Source organism: Taudactylus pleione, unplaced genomic scaffold, assembly GCF_031769625.1.
Source record: "Taudactylus pleione unplaced genomic scaffold, aTauple2 ptg000302l, whole genome shotgun sequence".
NCBI classification, from domain to species: Eukaryota; Metazoa; Chordata; class Amphibia; order Anura; family Myobatrachidae; genus Taudactylus; species Taudactylus pleione.
Window position 1 is genome coordinate 10,008,589 of NW_028284703.1, and position 21,477 is coordinate 10,030,065.

The following is a 21,477-nucleotide window of genomic DNA, read 5'->3' on the forward strand; positions in this document are numbered from 1 at the left end:
TATTTTTTTTTAAATTGTTATAAACAGTTTTTAAAGTAACCTCAAAGTACCCCAAAAGCATCTAATTTTCCTACTTTTTATTTTTCGTATGAAAGTAAATGAAAAAAAAAAAATAGCTTTCTATAATTTTTTACTTTTTGAATAAAAATGCACAAAACAGCCATTTTACGCCGTTTGAAGCCTTCCAGTACTTGCTTTATGACCACTAACAGCCTTCTATATGATTCTGCAAGCAAAATTGTCAGTTTTTTGGGGTCCAGGATGATCACCCCACTTTTTCTTGCACTTCTCTTATACCGCATTTGGCTGGCAATTCACAAACCCCCACTGCAAGTACCACAAATAGGCGGTTTTAATTGGATAATACTCGGGTGCGCGCATTCGTGCAAAGTTGCGAGTTTTGTGAAACAAACTTGCAACTCGCACCTAATTGGATTGACCCCTAAGTATGATCACTGTTTCCAGCTGCGGTAAGTTATAGTAGATAGGAAAAGTATCTATTTCCCGAAAAGCTGTCATCGCAAAAATGACAGGTTTTCGGAATAGATAGTTATAGGGAGGAGGAATGATGAATTCCTCCGGTAATTAGGCAGAACTCCATGCAAGTTCTAAACCTAATTACCTCCAGAGGATTTTTAGTAATGATGAATAGGCCCCATATTCTGTACAATTTCAAATGAACAGCGATGCTTCTGTCCTCCACACTATAGTCATGTAAATGTCAATAACAGATTAACATTTTAATCAAAAAAAATATATATATATGAACACACTGCATCTGAAAATGTATTAAACACAATATACTACGTAGACAGCTTATACTAAAACTTAAAGTTTAAATGGTGTGGAGGTCATAAATACCACAAAATGTACGTCTGCTTTTTAGACATGTGTCATCTTGCAAAACAACCCAAACCACAAGTATGCAAAATTGAAAACAGGGAAATAATTCTAAACTGTAATTTTGTACATTGTTATTTTCAAACATATAGGGCCTAATTCATACCGAAACTGCATCAGCATGTCACCTCAGTCTACCCCCGACCCCTTTAGTGCTTACCTGTGTCAGCACTGGTACTTCTCTGCTGGAATGTTCCCTCTACATCACGGCAATGGGGGCCAATCAGGATACATAGGACTTCATCAAGATGATTGTATAGAGATAGATAGATAGATAGATAGATAGATAGATAGATAGATAGATAGATAGTTCTATGTTTGGCACAACAATGACCACATGTTTTGACAGACAAGTGCAAATGCAAAACGGTGTTAGCTTTCACAATAGACTGAGGTTTGGTTAAATAACATTCTGAGGTTAGCAATCAGACGGTATGTAACTAAGAATATTAAGTAATGGAGCCAAGTTTGGTATACACATCACAGCCAGCAGAGTTAAGAATTAAGTATTTTTCAGGAACATAGGGTCTCATTCAGACCGCTGTACGCTCGCAAGTGGGTCGATGTTACCCAAATGCGCATGCGTACGACGGAGGCGCCTCCGTCGTGCGCATGCGCGAGACCTGATTAATGACAGCCAAGCTGTCGTTAAGGGTCTTGCACCTAGGGGGCGCGCTGTCGATGGTGATTGACAGCATGTCCCCTTTGGTGGGCGTGCCGGGTGCGTGGCTGCCCAGACGGAGGCGTTCCCATGGGAACGCCTACCGTCTGGGTCCGGCCCCACTGACATCACTAGTGTCATCACTGACATCACTAGTGATGTCAGTGGGAGTGTTTTTGGCTCTGATAGAGCCAAAAGCACTCCGGGCTTGCGGCAGAGGTGACCCTACCACAAGGGTCTCGTCGCAAGCCCGATGGTCTCGATGGCCTTGACCATCGCGACCATCTTTTTGGCCGCTCGCATAAGCTGTGGGTGGTCACCCACAGCTATGCGAGCGGCCAGGAGGCCGCACCAATTTTAGGTAGGCCGGCCCTGATTCAGAGCGAGCGCTTTAGTCAGAGCGTCCGGCTCTGAATCAGGCCCATAAACCAGTGTGTAGCACTAAAAAACCTTTAATGTGTTTTCTGCTTAGTCAGAGGTTCCCAAACTCAGTCCTCGAAGCACAATAACAGTCCAGTTTTAAGGATATCCATGATTAACCACAGGTGACCCAATTAGTGTCTCAGTCAATTTGATATAACCACCTGTGCTCAACCATGGATATCTCTAAACCCGGACTGTTGAGGTGCCTTGAAGACCGTGTTTGGGAACCTCTGTGCTAAGATTCTCACAATCCCATTGTTCATATGGTGTTTTCTCCACTGTTTGGAAGGATAATCTGTATTGCAAGTTATTAGTTGCCACACCCTACTGTTTTTAAGATAATGAAGTCTGTAAGTATGCATCTGATCATTTCAGTTGTGGTCCTGTTCTTCCTTTCAGCTAATCCTTTTTGATCTAGTGCATATTACAATGGCTTTCGATGCTCTAGAGTCTATACCATCAATTTCTCTACTTTATGTTGTGTAAATTCACCTCCATTTTGACTTTGAAATGTGATTGGATTTCTCTTAAACTTGTCATTGTTCTATAGTTATCATGTAGGAGGGGGTGTTTCTTTTAAGGTTACAGGGAGTGCAGTGCCCCTGAGTGAGGGGGGTCCACACAGCTCACTCTCAACCCACTGATTATATTTACCTTTCCGTTGCCATGCAGAGCCATTTTCCAGGTGATATGCACCTGTGCAGTAAGGAAATCACAGGGAAAATACCACAGACTCGAAGATATTAACAACAGTGACAGTGTCTTCAAAGTGCATTCACCGGCGCAAGCCCTCACAGAGACTGCACACAGCCCTCCTTTGGAGAAACACCAATGGTGTAAGGATATGTTCTCGGTTTGTTACAAGTCGAATCATTGAGCACTTGTACCCATGAGCGTAACTACCATAGGTGCAAGGGGAGCAGCTGCTATGGGGCCCAGAGCTGAGGGGGGCCCATCTTCCTTGTCAAAGTTACATGTGTTATATACATATTTTACCATCGTGTGCTACATAGGGGCCCTTACAAACTTTTGCTATGGGGCCTTCAAATACCTAGTTACACCCCTGCTTGAACATGACATATCCTTGGTACATGGTCAGCATAGGCCACGTTTAAATGACCTTGCCCTTCTTTAACTTGGTTGGCCTATGTGAGATTGCACCTCTCTCCCCCAGTCTGCCTCCCCAGACATAAATATGTAAGTATGTTATCAATATGGGTGTGGAAATCAATGGAGATGAACTTAAAGAGGAGATATTAGTCATATCTTCTGCGTTAAGTCTTTTGATGAATACTAGTGATACATAAATATGGAAAAACAGCTTAAAAACTAAACTTTTGGTTTGATGACTAGGGCCCTAAGGGAGGTATCTTGTTAGGTGGAAAACCTCCTTACCATAGCCACCTAGCCCAACTCAGAGGAACAGCAGGTAGCAGGAATTCCAGGACACAAGGAAACAGTCTGAACAAAACAACCAAAGCAAGGAGATCTCTCCAGTGGCAGTCCTCAAAGGCATTCGGCGTTCCACAGAAGGCTGAACAGTCACGTATACTCCAAACCACCACACAGGAGCCACAGACAATGCACTCTGGACAGGGTGTAACTCAGCTCTCAGCATGGCCACTTTGGTTTATGCCGGGCTCAGCAGGAAATACATAGAGCTCTGGGGCATGTTCTCCAACCGGTAATAGAGATCGGTAAAGGGACCCATGTCAGGTGTCCGTATTTTGGTTGCTTAGACGGCCGGGAGAATTTCCCACTTTTCCGGGCAGCCGGAAGCACCACACAATTTTTCCGGGAGAATAGGCAAGTATGCTATTATTAGTTTTGTGAAGTTTTAATTCTTGTGTTTCAGAATATTGGTGCTGCATTAATTGCTCCTGTCACCAGTATTGCTGCTGCTGTATTTTGCAACAGTCATAGATACTGTTGGTGATTCCTGGTAGCTAATTACATCCACCCGTGCTGAAGTGTTATAGGCAGGCCTTCCCCTCCCTACACTCAGTGCAGCTCATTGTCTTCCTGGGCTAGTCCTGCTGCTTCTGTGCTCTGGTGATTCCTGCTCTTTGTATCCTGTCTTGTTTTTGTTTGATTCCTGGAATGACCCTGGCTGGTTTTATTGACTCTGCTTGAACTATGGCTGCCTTTGATCTTCTGCTTGTGACCTGGAACTCCCATGCCTAAAGGGGCCCATACACTAGTGACGGATCGCCACGTTCCTGCGAACCTGAGATGCCGGGTTGCAGGATCAGTGGAATCCAACATGTTGGATTTCACCCATTTGGCGATCAAAATACGATCGTGATTAGCAAATCGGTGAAATTTAACATGGAGAATTTCACTGATCCTCCGACTGATCGTGGAACATTGATGGGCGCTGGTCAGCAATTTCCGACCGGCAGATCAATGTTTTCGATCCCGTAACAGGAATGGACAATCCATCGGATAGTGTATGGTCATACCCAAACCTTAAGGGGCCCATACTGTACATCAGCAATCTGTGTTTTTTTTCCCTGATTTCACAATTATCCAATCCACCAATCTGCGCCCATACATTACAGATATTTTTCAATGATTTGCAGATAATTTTCAGCAACTCACAGATCTGCCAATCTTGAAAGCCTCATCATTTTACTAGTAATGGTCGGCAAACCAGCTGATTGTCTCCATACACTACAACAACCTGACAGCTATTCCGATCAGTTTTTGATAGGAATCGGTAACTAGTGAACCCCATACATTGCGGATATTTTGTGACAATTAAAACGCCAAATTCCCCTAATTAATCGCAAATGTCTGGGGGCCCTTAGCCTGTCAATTGGATTTTGCTTGCCTGTTCCTTTAATGTTACAGGTTCATCTTGTGTTTACTTGCTGTGTATCCTGCATGACGGCAAATCATTGTGTATTGAAGTTTGCTGTTTCACTTGCACAATTTTCAGAGACAATTAGCACACTGTATATCAGATTGCTGTTTACTGCCTTGAATCATTCTAAATACAAGAAACTCATTACTTGTAACATTGTAAATAAATATATAACAACCAAATTGTATGTAACCCTGCCTGTACCTTATGTTTATGTCTCCATGTGTAACCCTGCCTGTATGTGTGGGTATTTCTCTATATGTAACCCTGCCTGTATGCATATGTGTGCGTATGTCTGTATATGTAACCCTGCCTGTTTATGTGTTTATATGTCTCTATATATAACCCTGCCTGTATGTGTGTGTATGACTCTCTATATGTAACCCTACCTGTATGCATGTGTGTGTATATCTCTATATGTAACCCTGCCTGTATGAGTGTGTGTATGTCTCTATAAGTAACCCTGCCTGTATGTGTGTGCGTGTATATGTCTATGTAACCCTGTCTGTATGTTTGTTTGTTTTTTGTTTTTCATGTAAAGCCTATGTGCGGGATGTACTAAGCATCGCATCATGAATGCGGTACATCCCACCATTTATTGGGTACATCAGTGGTCGAAGTGTGCTGGTATGAAATAGTATGTCATACCGGCACTTCACTTTGGCACTGTCACCAAGTAGCTACATGCTTAAATTTGGCTCCGGCCGCGAGCCAATCACGGTTTGTGGACCAGTAGCCAATCAGGGGTGGCCACGTGACCACCCCTGCTTGGCTGCTGGTCCGCAAGCTTTCGTTGGCTCACGGCCGACGCTGATTCAAAATGCCCATGCCACCAAGGACAAGCCAGGATTAGGGAAGGGTCCAGAGAAAGGGGTGCCGCAGTCACCAGGGCAGAACAAGGTGAGGTGGGCAGTGTGCTGTGGTGTGAAGTGTGCTGTGAGCTATGGTGTTGGTGTGGTGGGAGGCATGCTGTGACTGTGAGGGAAGGTGTGCTTGTGGGTAGGAGGAAGTGGGGGTATGGAAATATTGGGGGGCTTTGGACCTGCCTAAGTAAACCCCTGATATTTGATACCCCCACTTCAAAATTTCCTCTTCGACCACTGGGGTGCATACCAGCGTTATTAACACCAACATGTACCTAGAAATGTGATTAAAATCACAAAGGGCAGCTCTCCCGATAGGAGCAGTCCTTTGCAATAGAGGGACTTCTGGGTTTATGACCCAGAAGTCCCTCTGCACATGCGTTGTATAAAGTGTGCACTGTGGTGGGTGCTGGCAGGGCCATTGAGAGCGCTGCTGGGCCCCGGTAGAATAAAAAAGTTTACATTTGCAGTGCCGCGTAGCGCCGCTGCACGCCGGGGTGGGGGGCGCTGCGAGCCCCTCAGCCCGGCGCAAAGCCAGGGGGGGCGCGATCAGTGTGATTGCTCCCCCCCTCAGGCATAGGAGATTGCTCGCGGCTGCTAAGCAGCAGCCACAGCAATCTCCCACTGCATCTCAGCACACGCTGTGTGCTGGGAGATAGTGAGGAGGGAGGGGGGGCGGCGCCGGACCCGGGTCCCCGCCCGGCCCCTCTGGAAGCCCGGGCCCGGGTAAATTGTACCCGCTCCCCCCCCCCCTCTCGGCGCCCCTGGGTGCTGGGAAGGATCCTTCTCACAGCACACGGCGAAAGGAAGCTCTGCAGATGCAGGGTCGGATTAAGGGGAGGGCAACAGGGGCAGTTATCCCGGGGCCCCCACACACAGAGGGGCCCCCACAACTAAAGCACGCAGGGGGGGGTTGTGAGTACCTAAAACTCCCTCTAACGAACCAATTCCCCCTTCCGTTGCTGAAATGGGGGCGGAGCCAAAATGACAAGCCCCACCCCCACATGACCCGCGAATCGCGGCATTATGACATGAGGGGGCGTGGCCTAATGAACTGATCAGCAGCTGCATAGAATGTAAGTGTATATGTACTGTTTTTATTATTTATATATGTGTATGTACTTTATGTGTATGTGTTATTGTATATACAGTATGTGTTAGTGTGTGTATATACTGTGTATGTGTGTGTATGTATGTGTTAATGTGTATATATGTGCTAGTGTGTGTACTGTATACTGTGTATGTATATGTGTTATGGTGCACACACGGTCAGATCTGTCAGATGAACGATGAACGATTTTACAAACGATTTGAACGATTGACCGATTTCAGACAGTATTAAAATGAATGAAATCTTCCAAATCTGACTGCAAACACATTAGATGTCAGATATCATTATCTTCTTTCAGATATGAACGATTGAACGATTTTTTAAATTGTTATCGTTCAGATCTGACACAAAATCTGACCGTGTGTATGCACCATTTGTGTGTATGTGTGTGTATACTGTATATGTGTGTGTTAGTGTGTATGTTATATAAAATATGCTTGCTGCATATATATATGTGTCTGTGCGTGTGTTTAACGTGTGGTGGGGGCGGGGGGGGTAGGCTCCATGCAGCTTGGTGGGGGCCCCCACAACTTAGTTGCCCCAGGGCCCCCACAAGCCTTAATCTGGCCCTGAGCAGATGACATTGCTTAACGGCCCAAGCTCCAGAATGTATTGCATTCCGCAGTTTAGTACATATGGGAATATGACCAAAACTCCCAAAACAGGGGAGCCTCTGTGTTTTATTATTTATTTCCCATCAGGGCCTATGTGTTTTTTTTTTTTTTTCATGTGAAGCCTATGTGATTTATTATTTTCCTGTGGGAGCCCATGTGTTTTTTTTCCTGTAGGGGGCCATTGTGTTTTATTACTAAGGATCCTGAATGATCATCTGATGCATATTGGAACACTTTTGATAAGAGATCCAAATTTATAATACTATTCCACCTAGCACTTGATTATTACAAACTATACAACTGTTTATATGGGTCATGCATGGCAAGAGTCCAGTTCCATGCCCAAATTTAAATGAGATGTGATAAGAAGATATAAATATAAGTGTATTAGACCACAAAGGGGTGGCAACATCTTTTTTTGCTTATCAAAAAGTAAACCTGGTCCGGCCCTGCCTTTCACACAAGCCAGGTGACAATCACCAGCATGGTGAAAAGAATGTACCGCTTATGTGCTCTCTTAATCATCTCTCGTACATCACATATAAATAGAATCTTAAACGCATACAGTATAGTGTAATAACGTAAAAATAACGGATGTTGCACTCAGACAGCAGGAATAAATCGTCCTTAAATGGTATCTTTCTTTGTGCATGGTGACCGGCTTGGATAGATGAAGCCACTCTGGTCGGAATGGATTCCCCTATCCAGTCATTTTAAAGGAGTCCATCAGTGCAATATAAGAAATTGGTATCCTTTTGGTGTATGACAGTTGGCGGAGGGGTAACAGAGAAGACATTTTAGCCTAAACAGAAATGAGAAGCATTTATAATATAAGGATTCAATGCCGACTTTGACACCAATTGGTTTCTCACCTAAAAGCTGTATTTATTTATTTGTTTATGCACATTATATTATTGAGTCCATGCACATGTATTGGGAACAATTCCTGTTTGTTTCCACTCGTGTTCCAGCCGTGACCGTAAGTCAGAGTATCATCACAGTGCCGCAATGGTTACCCCCAAGTCCTTTAAGAGTCTATACAGCAGCCACTAATGGCGTCACATAATGCTTACCCTCCTCTGGTTAAAATTCTGACCAGGGTGTCTTCACTCCAAGCGGGTCACCATGTATTTCATCTGCCTGACTGGTAGTGGAGCTCCAATTTGCTAATGACAGTATATTACGGTAATTGTACACTATACTCTTTAATGCTCTTTAATACTCTAATGTTAAAATATTGGTATTTAACCATTTATAAAATAATGCAATACGTAATTATCTTATTGCTGAGAAACAAACACGTGACATGCTAATCAAATTGACTCTATTAGTTTATGCATCATTTGTCAGACCGGGAGTTGACCTCTCAGTTCAAACTTCTAGCTGTCCTTTCATTGTATATGTGTCTTATGTAATAGCATTTTATATGTAATAACAATTTTTTATGCCTTTTGTGTATACATATATCAAAGTCATACATACCGACTATGGCCCGTATTCAATTGCCGGCGAAAAGTCAGAATCCGTGAAAAAGTATCGCGGATGACGTCATTTCGCCAGACGGAAAGTTTCCGCCGTATTCAATTACAAAGACTTTTCGCGAAAACTTTCACCTATGAATAGCAGGCGGAAAAAAGTGTAGAATTGCGGTTTTGGGGTGCAAACTTCGGGAATCCCCCCTCTGCACCCTTGGGACAGTCCCCCAAAGATAAACTGTTTTTTGTTTTTTTTAAATCGTTTATTAGTTTTATAGGACTAGATATATAAAACAGTATTACATCTCGATGGACAATAGAATATAGAGATAAACAATTGGTCTCTAATACGTAACAATTGTGCATATCAAAAAATATAATAGACAACAGAAAGAAAAGATCTTCCATGTTATAATAATTGAAGACAACATCCTCATAAATTGCAATGAAACTATAGTATAATAACCGTGATATAGTAAAAGAAAAAGGTAAAGAGATGAAGCAGAAAAAAAGGGAGAATATGGGGAAGGTTGAAAATATATAAGTATAGATATAAGTATAAATATAAGCGAGCCGGGGGGACAAAATAATACCGAAAAAAGAAAAGAAAGGAAAAAAAAAAAAAAAAAATGAGACCGGGTCAAAAGTATGAATCATACTTCACGTGAGGCCAGGAAGGGTAACCGCTTGGAGGGAGTACCAGGAGGACCAAATAGAGTGAAACCTCTCCACTGAGTTATGCAAAAGACTGGTAGTGTTCTCCATTTTAGATATAAACCAAATCCTATTCAAAAGTTCTTGACGAGTTGGAGTATCAGGATTTTTCCAGTTACGTGCTATCTGATATTTGGCCGCACATGAGATGTGAACAATCAATTTGTTCGAATTTTTAGAAACCTGGTCTACTGGAGCACACAGTAACAGGTTGGCAGGTGATAGAGAGAAAGGCACATTAACTACTGATGATATAAGGGTACGGACCATGTTCCAGAATGGAATAATTTTTGGACATGTCCACCAAGTATGATAAAATGTGCCAATGTGGCCGCATTGTCTCCAACATAGGTCAGAAGTGTTAGGAAACATTTGATGAAGGCGCTCAGGGACTAGATACCATCTGGTAAAAACTTTATATGAGTTTTCTTTGATAGCTACACTAAGAGAGCATTTGGAGATAGCGAGACAAATTATTTCCCAAGTATCGTCTCCCAGTGGTTGTCCCAGGTCTGCTTCCCATGCGAGTTCATGTATAGAAAGTGAGGGGGACTCCAATACCAAAACAGAATGATAGAGAAAGGATATAGTGCCCCTATCAGTGGGTCGGTATATACACAGTTTTTCTATTGGGGACGGTGTGCGAGACTGGGGGGTAGAAAGTGTTGACATAGCAAAGTGTCGGAGTTGTAGATATTGGTAGTGAGAGGAGTCAGGGATGTTGTATGTCTGCTGAAAATCACCAAAGTTTTGTGGAGCAAATTGTCCTATAATATGACGGATGCGTGTGATACCTGCTGCAGACCAGATAGATGCCACAGTAGTTGAGAGCCCTGGTGTAAAAGAAGGATTGTGCCACAGGGCACAATCTGAAGAGAGGGGTATTTGGACACCTGAAGAGAGGGGTATTTGGAAAGAGCAAATTTTTTATTAAGAGTGTCCCATGTAGAGAGTGTTAAAGCTACTGCCGGGGTTGAAATTATGGACCTAGGTCGGTGTTTACGTGGTAACCAGGGTAAGTATGAAATTGATTCCACCCCCACCAGAGCTCCCTCTAGATCTACCCATCGTTTAGTGAAAATAGGGGCATGCCAAGCCACCATTTGGCTCAAACGAGAGGCATTATAGTACCGTAGGAGCATCGGTAATCCTAGTCCCCCATTCGATGATCATCTAGCCAAGACTTCGCTTCTTATTCGAGGCTTTTTATAATTCCAGACAAAATTACAATATAAAGATTGAAGCTGATAAAGAACTCTGGTCGGTACTGCGACCGGGAGCATCTGAAACAAATACAACTTAGGTAAAACGTTCATTTTAATAGCGTTTATACGGCCAATCCATGATATAAAGTAGGTCTTCCACTGTAGCAAGTCATGTTCAATAGACCTAAACAGTGGAGGATAGTTAGCCTGATACAAACGATCATATGGTAATATTAACCCCAAGATATGACAAGGAGTCTTTTCTCCAATTGAATTCAAAATTCAGCTGCAGCAGTTGCTTCAGATCTGTCGGGAGATGAAGAGGAAGAGCTTCCGATTTGCTATTGTTAATTTTGTAGCCTGATAAATCTCCATAGATAGATAGTTCATGAAACAAATTTGGTAATGAGATAAGTGGTTTAGTCAAGGTAAGAAGGATATCGTCTGCAAATAATGAGAGAGTATATTGAGAGCTCCCAACAGTCACACCAGTAATATCGGGATTTATACGTATCCTTCTAGCAAGTGGTTCTATGATCAGTGCAAAAATAAGAGGCGACAATGGGCACCCTTGCCGCGTTCCATTGGTTATGGTGAATGGGTCTGAAAGCAGTCCCCCAGCTAGAACAGAAGCAGTAGGGTTATAATATAGGGCTTTAATGGCTTGTAAGAATTTACCTCTAAAACCAAAGGCGGAGAGTGTGTGCATCATAAATGGCCAAGCAACCCTATCAAAGGCTTTCTCCGCGTCCAGGGCAAGCACAAGAGAGGGAAGTTGGTGTGCATTAATATAGTGAATAATATCCACAGTTCGTCTGGTATTGTCAAGTGCTTGCCTGGACGGGACAAAGCCCACCTGATCAGGGTGAATAAGGTCAGGTAATATGGGGTTAAGCCTAGTTGCTAGTATTTTTGCAAAAATTTTTAAGTCGGCGTTAAGTAGTGATATGGGTCGGTAATTAGAAGCAATGAGAGGATCCTTATTTGGTTTGGGGATAACTGTGATGGTAGCTTTAGTAGTAGATGGGTGAAAGGTTTCACCGTCTAAAATTTTATTAAACATCTTAGTCATGTGTGGAACTAAGGAATCTTGAAATGTTTTATAATAGGATATGGGATAGCCATCAGGGCCAGGTGCCTTTGAAGGCTTTTGGGTTTTAAGAGCAAGGCGTGTTTCTTCCTCGGTAATAGGAAGTCCCAGCCTTTCTGCCATTTGTGCATCAATACTAGGAAGACCACAGGAGGAAAGGTAATCAATAGTTCGTGAATTAATGCTAGGATTCGCATTGGTTGCATCTGCAAGATTATATAATTGATCATAGTATGTCTGAAAGATGCCATTTATGGTAGCTGGGTTATATTGAGGGACGTCATTCCTATCTTGTATGGCCTGTATGGCTGTTCTAGCCTTCCGGGATTTTAATCTATTGGCCAATAATGTGTCTGCTTTATTACTTTTTTCGTAAAAGCGTTGATTGAGCCAGCGGAGAGATTGTTCAGTTTTTTCAGATAAAATGGCATTAAGGTCATTTCTGGCAGATATGAGTTTTTTATAGTTATGGGGGGATGGGTTTTGTTTGTGGAAGGTTTCTAATTGTTTGACTTCATCAGTCAGAAGAGACAGTTTAAGTTTACGCTCCTTATTCCTAAAAGAGGCATAGCTAATAATGTGTCCACGGATTACGGTTTTGTGGGCCTCCCAACCCAAGGGTGAGCAAGGGGATTCCGCCAAATTAGTAGAGAAATAGTCAGCTAATGCGGATCTGATCCTAGTCTGAAATTGTGGGATCTTCAGGAGGGTTTCATTTAATCGCCAAGATGGTCTGGATGCAGGCGTATCAAGAAGATCATAAGAGGTTGTGAGGATAGAATGGTCCGACCATGAATTAGGTGTTATAGTTGAGTCTAGGAGATGTTTGGAAGCTTGAGTACAACAGAGAAATAAATCGATCCTAGAATATGTATGATGGGGGAAGAGAAAAAGGTATAGTCTCGCTCGAGAAGATGGATTGAGTGCCCGCCAAGCGTCAAAGAGCCCTGAGTTCTGAATATGCTTATTAAGGGATTTAGCGAGCCGATTTACATGGGTACTATTTGAAAAATGTGATTTATCTAGGTCTGGATTAAGAACAGTATTGAAGTCTCCACCCACTATGAGATATCCCGCTCTACGTTTATTTAAGACCGAAAAAAAGGAGTTAAAAAACGAGATGTGACCCATGTTGGGAGCATAAACATTAGCTATTGTCACCTCTAAGTGCCCCAGTTTTCCAGTTAGAATAATGAATCTACCGTCCGAGTCTGTGAAAACAGAGTGTTGAGTGAAAGGAAGTTTATTATTAATTAGAATGGCAACACCATTATGTTTGCTTGAGCTTGAAGAATATAACACAGTGGAGAAGTTCTTAGATTGAAGAGTTGGATGGCAGGGAGCGCGGAAATGGGTTTCTTGTAGTAGTACTATTCCGGCTTTAAGGCCACGAACAGTGCGGAAAAGCAATGAGCCTTTTTGAGGGGAATTAAGACCCTTAACATTCATAGAAACGACAGTGAAGGGCATCTTGACAAATTCAATGAACCAAATAAAAAGGGAATAAGATAAAAATAAACAGTAAACGAGGAAGAAGAGGAAAAAGAAAAGAAAGGAAAGAAGAAAACAAATAAAAAAAAAAAAAAAACTCTAAAATCCCGACTCGCTCAAGAGGAGAAGAAAAAGAGAGAGAAAAGAAAAAAGAGAAAAAGAAGGAAGAAAAAAGAAAAAAGGGAAGGAAAGATCAGGAAAAGGGAAAATATGAATGGAGTCTGAATGCGGAATCGACGAAACCAGCGTAGGTTAACACATACAGAGATTAGGACTAAAGAGTCCAATGAGATAAACAGGACTTTGTCTGCTTAACCTCTGGGAAAATAGAAAATAGTATTTATAGTTAAACGAGAAAAGTAGTAAAAAAAGGAAAAATATATAGGCAAGTTGTTGTGTATCAAATATATCCAAGATACAGCTTAAAAAAAAAAAAAAAACAACAGAAAAAGAGAAAAAAAAAAATACAATTCAGAACTACATAGAGCAAAATAGGTCTCAAACCCTCTGGGTGTGTGCTAACATTTTAAACATTGCAAGGCCTATAATAGTAGAAAAATACACATTTTAAGAATAAAAATAATGCTAGTTGAAATGAATTTATCAACACATGACATAGCACAGTACTTGCAATTAGTGATATTGAATAAACCTAATAAATGAAACATAAAATGGGGATAAGCAAGTGGTGTATTACCTAAGGATAGGTATTAATTTGTGTTCCAAGTTTACATCCCACTTGTCAGATTACAAACATGAAACAATGAAATATATAAATTCCACGAGTGATGTCAACATTAAACATATATAGGAAAAATATGACAAATATACAATTTCTGTAGTAGTACAATACTATGAATAAAACCTGTGAGGAATAATCAATAACAGGTGGTATTGTATTTTCATTAGTAAAAGTAACAAGGCCCTTGGGGTGGGTAGAAGGACTCTATCAATAAAGAGTGGGTAGATTCAAGGGTTATCTCTAGAGGAGTGGGCAGGGGGACCTGATTCTTCTAAGTGCGTCAGGAGGTCTCTCCCCTTTCTAGGGTCCCGTATAACGATAGTTTTGCCATGAAGATCAACTATAAGCTTGAATGGAAACCCCCATCTGTAACGTATTCCACGATCGCGTAGGGCCTCTGTCAAATCGCGAAGTTCTCTTCGTTTAATAATCATCGTGGGAGCTAGGTCCTGATAAAATTGAAGCTTAGTGTTTTCGTAAAGAATATGAGGCTTGCCCCGGGTCGGAGCTAGGACTGCCTCTCTGTCTTTGAAGCTAAGTAATCTCATGATGACATCTCTGGGGGGATCACCATCCCGAGGTTTAGGCCGAAGAGCCCGATGTGCCCGTTCCAATGGCAGTGGACGAGACCCCATGTCAGGGAGAAGAAAGGAAAACAATCTGTGTAAATAGGGTTCTAAAGAGTCCGGTGTAATGGATTCAGGAACATTGCGAATTCGAAGGTTATTTCTTCTCTCTCGATTTTCGAGATCTTCATTTTTCGTGCGGAGATCAGAGAGTTCCTGAGCGATATGATCTAGATCTCTATGGGTATCCGTCTGAGCTTTGTGGAGAATGTCCTGACGGGATTCCAGTTTAGTTGTCCTAGAGGCTAGGGAGGAGATATCGGACCTGATAGATGTGACGACTTTGTCGAGTTTAGTCTCCAGGGATTCCTTAAAGTCAGTAATCAATGACCGCAGGGCTAGTATGTCTTCCTTAGTGGAAGGGGCAGGAGAGGAAGGGCCGTCCTCGTCTGAGGGTGGTAGTGACGGAGAGGGGGGATTTTGAGATTGAGACATTTTGTCGTTTCTTGAGAAATGTTGAGCAATGTCACCACCCACTGATTTCTTGGTTCTTGCGTTGGTTTTACTCATGGTTGAAAGAAAGAATCACCAATGGTATAAGATAAACAAGAAGGTAAGATAAAATAAAGGGGCCAGTTAATTGACTCCCAGAGGGTTAAAGGCCAGGTAACTAGGGGGCCATTAAGTAGGCGGTAAAATATCAAAGAAATACAATTATATGAGGATTGGCCGTGGTATCGGAAGGACAGACAATATTAGCTTACCAGTAAGATGAGTGATTATGGTTTCTTAAGGAAAGAATGATTGCTAAAGCAATACACTTTAATATAGAGAACTATGTCAAGCAACCACTAGAGGGAGCCAAAGCTCAGAAAGTAAAAGTAATTACTTTTAACACTATAAACCACCTGATATAAAATATTGTAATAAGGGGAATAAAATGCAGATATTGTTTGTTTAATATGTTGATCAGGCTTATCAGATAGGAGTGTTAGGTAATAGGGTTCAAATGTGTTAGCAAGCAGTATTGGTGTAGATACCATACATTGTTATTATGAGGCAGATAATGAGAGAAAAAAGAAAAATAAATAAATAAATGCTGAATGAAGCAGTGTCCCGAAGGGCTCACCACTGCCAGCCAGGGAGAAGAGGAGGAACTCAGCAGGCTGCAGAGAGTGTACTCCAAGCAGAGGCCCCTGGGAGTGGACCAGCCGACCGCCCAGATGCCGCTGGTAGTAGGGAAGCTGCTGGAGCAATGGCCGCCTCAGGAGTAGCAGCCGGAGGTCTCACCTCACCAGGAGAGATGATCGTTGGGCAGCAGGAGCAGGCAACCAGGTAAGGCCGGTGGGAGAGAGCAGCTGCACATGCACCCGCGGGGCGGAGAAACGTCCCAATTCAGAGACGCCTCCGTCGGCTTGCGGGCCTAAATCGAGTCCCCGGCTCGGGTGGGGCAGGAAGGCTGCAATCCGCGGGGATACCTAGTACCCCCTGATTCCGCGGCACAACCGCCAGACGTGATGCCGGTAAGTTGGGATGAGGAGCTTTGTACAGGTGGGCTGTATTAGCGGCAGGTATCGCTAAAATAGGGGTTTTTTAGCGGGAGCTCCGGCCCAGCACGTCTGCCTCACTTGCTTGTCAAGCCACGCCCCGATAAACTGTTTTTTTATAAAAAAAAAAGACGTTTGAACACCCCAAAAAGGTACTTTCATTTTGGGGGTGAAAAAGTGCAAACTTGGGGGACAAACTTTAAAAAATAGGGAAATACACTTCTGGGTGGTCCCCAAGTATGGGGCAGGTGTTTTTTTTTTATTGCAGGTGCTTATGGCAGGTGTTTCTTTAACGTGATTTAAAACTTGACTTTAGTAACTTAAAAATATGCTACTAGCACCCATTTTCAAGTACCCCACATTTGCTGGGAGTAGTTATTTTCACCAAAAAAACCCTGCTTAATGCTATTCTTCACCACTTGTGTTAGTGCGCTAATTGGCAGCAATTGTCACAACTTAAGTACCCCAGATACCTTCATTAGGGCTAATCGGGGGGCATCTACAGTGATCCCCAATGTTAGTGCTTCTTTTGGGGGGTGTCAGGCTGAGTTCCCCATTTTTGACAGGACTTTCCGCTGTTTCAGTTTCGCCGGGTGCCGTTTTTTGCGTCCTTTCTAATTGAATTAGGCGAATATCGGGAGTGCGCCTGATACTTTTCTGCTTGCAAAACACGCGATGTAGGCAAAAAGTCTGGCATGCAAAAAAGTATCGCATGTGCAAAACTAATTGAATACGGTCCTATGTGTAAGTCCTTTCCGGGAGCAGCCAGAGACCTGTTGCTGCAGGCTGGTTCGGAGGGCGGGGCCAGACTGTTGGTGTAATTAAGCCCCACCCCTTTCATGTAAAGTCTGCTATTCACGTGTCCGCGATGAGAGGGTGGGGTTAAATGACGCAAATTGTGCTGCTTAGCCATGCCCCTCCTCACGGACCTGTGAATTCCCCATTAAATCTCCCCATCCTGCCCCCTTCATGAGGAACAGGGCAGGATGCGGGAGATCTGCCTACATTTCTAGGGGTGGGGGAGCCTCCCGCGACTTCCGGGAGTGTAGGCTGGTATGAGCAAAGTGAATATGGATGGTTCATAGTTAAAATATACCAAGTCAATGAGAATCAGTTTTGAGAAAATAGATCTCTAACTTGAAGAACTATTGACTTTAGGGGGTATATTACTAAAGGTCGATTCTAATCGATTTATTATTGATCAACATCAATTTTGTGTTTCTGGGGCTACTTAAAAAAAAATAATTGTGTGATTAGCCCCAGAAACACAACATCGATGTTGATCAGTTTTGATCGATTTTTTTATCAATTTTAAATTGATTAAAATTGACCTTTAGTAAATATGCCCCTAATTGTTTTTATTGCTTCAATAACGTAGTACCATGTTTAATTGATACTATTTTATAAAATATGATGTTTCCACTATACCATGGCGGTGTTAGTATGAAATAGTAAAAATAGGGGAGCGGGTTCACTTTATGCATACCTTCCAATCATTTCGATTTTGGCGGGACAGTCCCGTCTGCGGGCTGCAGTGTCCCGTAGTGGTGGGGATGCACGCAGCGTCTAGTCATTGGAGAGAGGGACTGGAGTCAGTCCAGCAACTCCCGGAGTGCTAGGAACGCCGGCAGAGTGACGTAAAACGATGTGTGTGGCTCGTGGCATCGACATGTCCCGTGAGGCCACGGCCCTTGCTCAAGGCCACACCCCCTATTTGGGCACATGTCTCGCACCCAAACGTTTCTTTCTTTACTTCACAAAAGTTGGGAGGTATGCTGTAACGCTGAACACTTCATAATAATTTGATTGCCAGATCTTCTGGTAGGAAGCCACTCTCTCCACATTTGGGGGAACATTATTTTATCCTAAAGTGCTTTTATTGTTATGACCCACTGGGTTATGTGGGTAATAAATTAGTTTTCAAGATTATGTGCCATCAGCATTTTTTTGTTTCCATTGGTTCTGGAGGAGCTTTGGGCCTGATTCAGCACGGATGGCAAGTCTGCAATAGCACGCACCCGCTGGCTGCGAAAATATGCAAATGAATGCGATCGCAGCGCAATCGCAGCACTATACCAAGACTCCCACCACTGTATAAAGCCACCCACTTCCCATTACATACATTCGCAAGTCAGCGAAAACATCGGTAACATCGAGTAGCATCAGGCCCATACGCACAATTGCGGTTGAGCTGACCTGACTCACAGACTGCAAACCTTCCTGTCACCATCTAGACCTCTGTCTTCGTATGCCATCACAGGAGCTTAATTATACATGCCCCTGTAATGGCGTTCAATTGCACAGGCACGCCTGCGTTCCCTCAACCACACCCAAACAGTGCTTCTCGTCAATTATTTCTTTGTGCCGCTGTGTGTCCGCTGCATTCGCATACCTGATCTCAATGGCCAGCTCGTGTACTGAGATGCATATGCATGCGAGGAACGCAAACATCGACCGGTTGCGTGCGTCCGCGGCCTTGCAATCCAACCTGAATCAGGCCAATTGTATTTTTACTGTTCCACTAAATTTTTTGATATACAAAAAGATATATTTCCTGCACCCCTAATTTTTGGATTCTGTGGGGTAAATTTACTAAGATTCGATTTGGTCCCGATTTTTGCCGTTTTTCAACTCTGATCAGATCGATCAAAAACGGACTTTTTTTTACCAAATAAAAAAATAGGGAATGTACCAAGCTCTCGGTTTTGACAGCATCGTTTTGATTGATGGTGTATTTGGTTGATCTTGTCCGTTTTTAAGTCCCGATTTAAACGGCCGAATTTCTCTCCCGAACAAGCAGACTGCACATATCAGTGAAATATGTGCAGACTGTTTGTTGTTGTTTTTTTTTTATTTTAGGGTTAATTTTTAGTAAACCAGCCTGACTTGCCAGTCTGTCCTGGTACCTAAAAAAATGGGGAACAAAATGTGTTGGGTTCCACAGTAAATTAGGTACCAGCACTAGGCTGCAGGGCCAGTCCTGGTTTTAATTATAGGGGGGAAAAAATTGCGTAGGGGTCCTCCTATAATTAAAACCAGCACCAGAACCTTTCTAGCGGGGGGCTCATGCCACAGCCAGGGGAGCCCTTTTACCGGGCGCCCCAGTCGCAGTATCGGCCCTGACCGCTAGTCAGCTCAGGCCAGGGATCCCTGGGGAGTTGGAGACCCCCCCAATAAAGGGGTTCCCCTCTCCAGCTCACCCCTTCCCTAGGCTGATAGCCCGGGGCTATCCCCGCAACCCTGATTAAGAGAGAACATAAGCGGTACATTCATTTCCTCTAATACGTTGGAGCGTGTATGCTGGTTTTTGTCACCTGGCTTGGGTAAAAGGGTATGCAGTCGGGATGCTGACGGTTTAAATGCCGACCGTCGACATCCCAACGGTCTAATCCCAGCAAGGGTCTAATGAGAGGCGTCGACATCCTGACGCCTGTCATTTTTCCTACGCCGGGAGTACGACGCCCGGCATCCCGATCGAAGGTAAGCAGGGCACCGGGCGCGGACAGCCGCGGAGGGGAGGGTTAGGTTAGGGGCTCCCGAGGGGGACAAGGGTTAGGCACCCCCCCTGGAGGGTTAGGGTTATGATCTGTATGAAGAGGCTCAACACCAGTATCCAAATCCAACATATATAGATTAATGTCTCAGAAAATTTTATCGGGCTTGATCATGAGCTTCTGCTGTGAACTTAAAATACCGTTACATTTATTTGACTTTGTATGTGTACAGTACCTCCGGTTTTCAGATATGTTTTGTCATTATTTGTACCAGTGCTTTTCAAGTCTAGTCCTCAAGTACCCCAAAGGGTCATGTTTTGTGGATTTCTATACTTATGCGCAGGTGAGTTAACTGGATCAGAAATGATCCCACCTGCTCTCACACACAGTTAGGCAAATAAGTGGTTGACAGCCACTTATTTGTACAAACCAGTTTACTGTTAACCCTTGCATTGCCTCATAAGACTTACCACCATATTGCATGACAGTCTGCTACAGTGGCAGATTTTACCTAGGGGCTGCCCCCGCAGTAAAATCTGCCACCTCAGTGAGACAGTGGCAGTCCACGACTGCACTGGCTACACTGTGACTGGCAGTGACTTCCCATTGGAAGCGCTACCTGCCAATCACACACAGGACAGACAGTCCCAGGGAAAAGTGTTTTCTAGTGGGAAGTCACTTATCTGCCTGTAGGGCAGCCCTACCTGACTTTGAGGGTCCGCAGCCGAAGCAGTCCCAAGAAGCTGGTGTTTTGCGCATGCGCGTTTCCACAGCCGCATGTGCTGGTCCCGACGCCTGGCAGGTCCATTGCGCAGGCGTCAGGATGCCGCCGACTGTGACTACGGTCTCCTCCTCTCGTCCGACCTGCAGTGCAGGCAGAGGCAGCATGGGCAGCTGGATCCCCCGTCACCTAAGAGGGTTAAGAGCCGCTGCTGGTCTGATATTATTTAGTGTTCTTGTATTCAGCTATGTTCCATAGTTTGTTATGTCATCCTGAACATTCCACAGACATCTCTTATTGGGACTGGTTACCAGTGCTCATTCTCAACTACTCCTAGCATCCAGGACTACTTTCCCAACTTGCTACTGAATTAGCTCTGTAAACAGCTGCCTGTTCATTGCTGTTACTGAGTATTTAAACCTTTCCAGCAATTGGGTTTCCATCACTTTACCAATATTCGTTTTCACATTTTGTACCAACTCCTGAACTTTAAACATCATTTGTGAGTGAAGTAATACAGCGTCTCATACCACAGCTCCATTCCTTGTTTGCTTTTTGATAAATAGATTTATAAGTCTGGATTTGAGTGGAGACTCCATATAACTGTAGTTATATCATCCTGCACTTGCTTCTTAGAGGTAGAGTTATACTTTGTGGTTCGTCCCCATAGTGCTAAGTGTCTGGGTAGGTGGTCTTGCAGGATTGGCAATCTGATACAGAGTTACAAAAATGCAGAAAACATTATTGGAAGTCAGGCGTATAGGTAATTATTGATGAGAAGGCCAATTATAATGCATCCTTGACTGCACTCATTCCCTTCCTGACTGACTGCAATTGACATGTTTAATAACCGTTTATATTGCAATGTGACCCTTTATATACTAGTCAAAATGGGGTCCCAATGTCCACTCATTTTGTAATTCTTGGAGCAATTTATATTTCAATTCTGAAAAATAAAAATTTGAGGAGTGCGCCCTCTAGTGTAGTATTTACC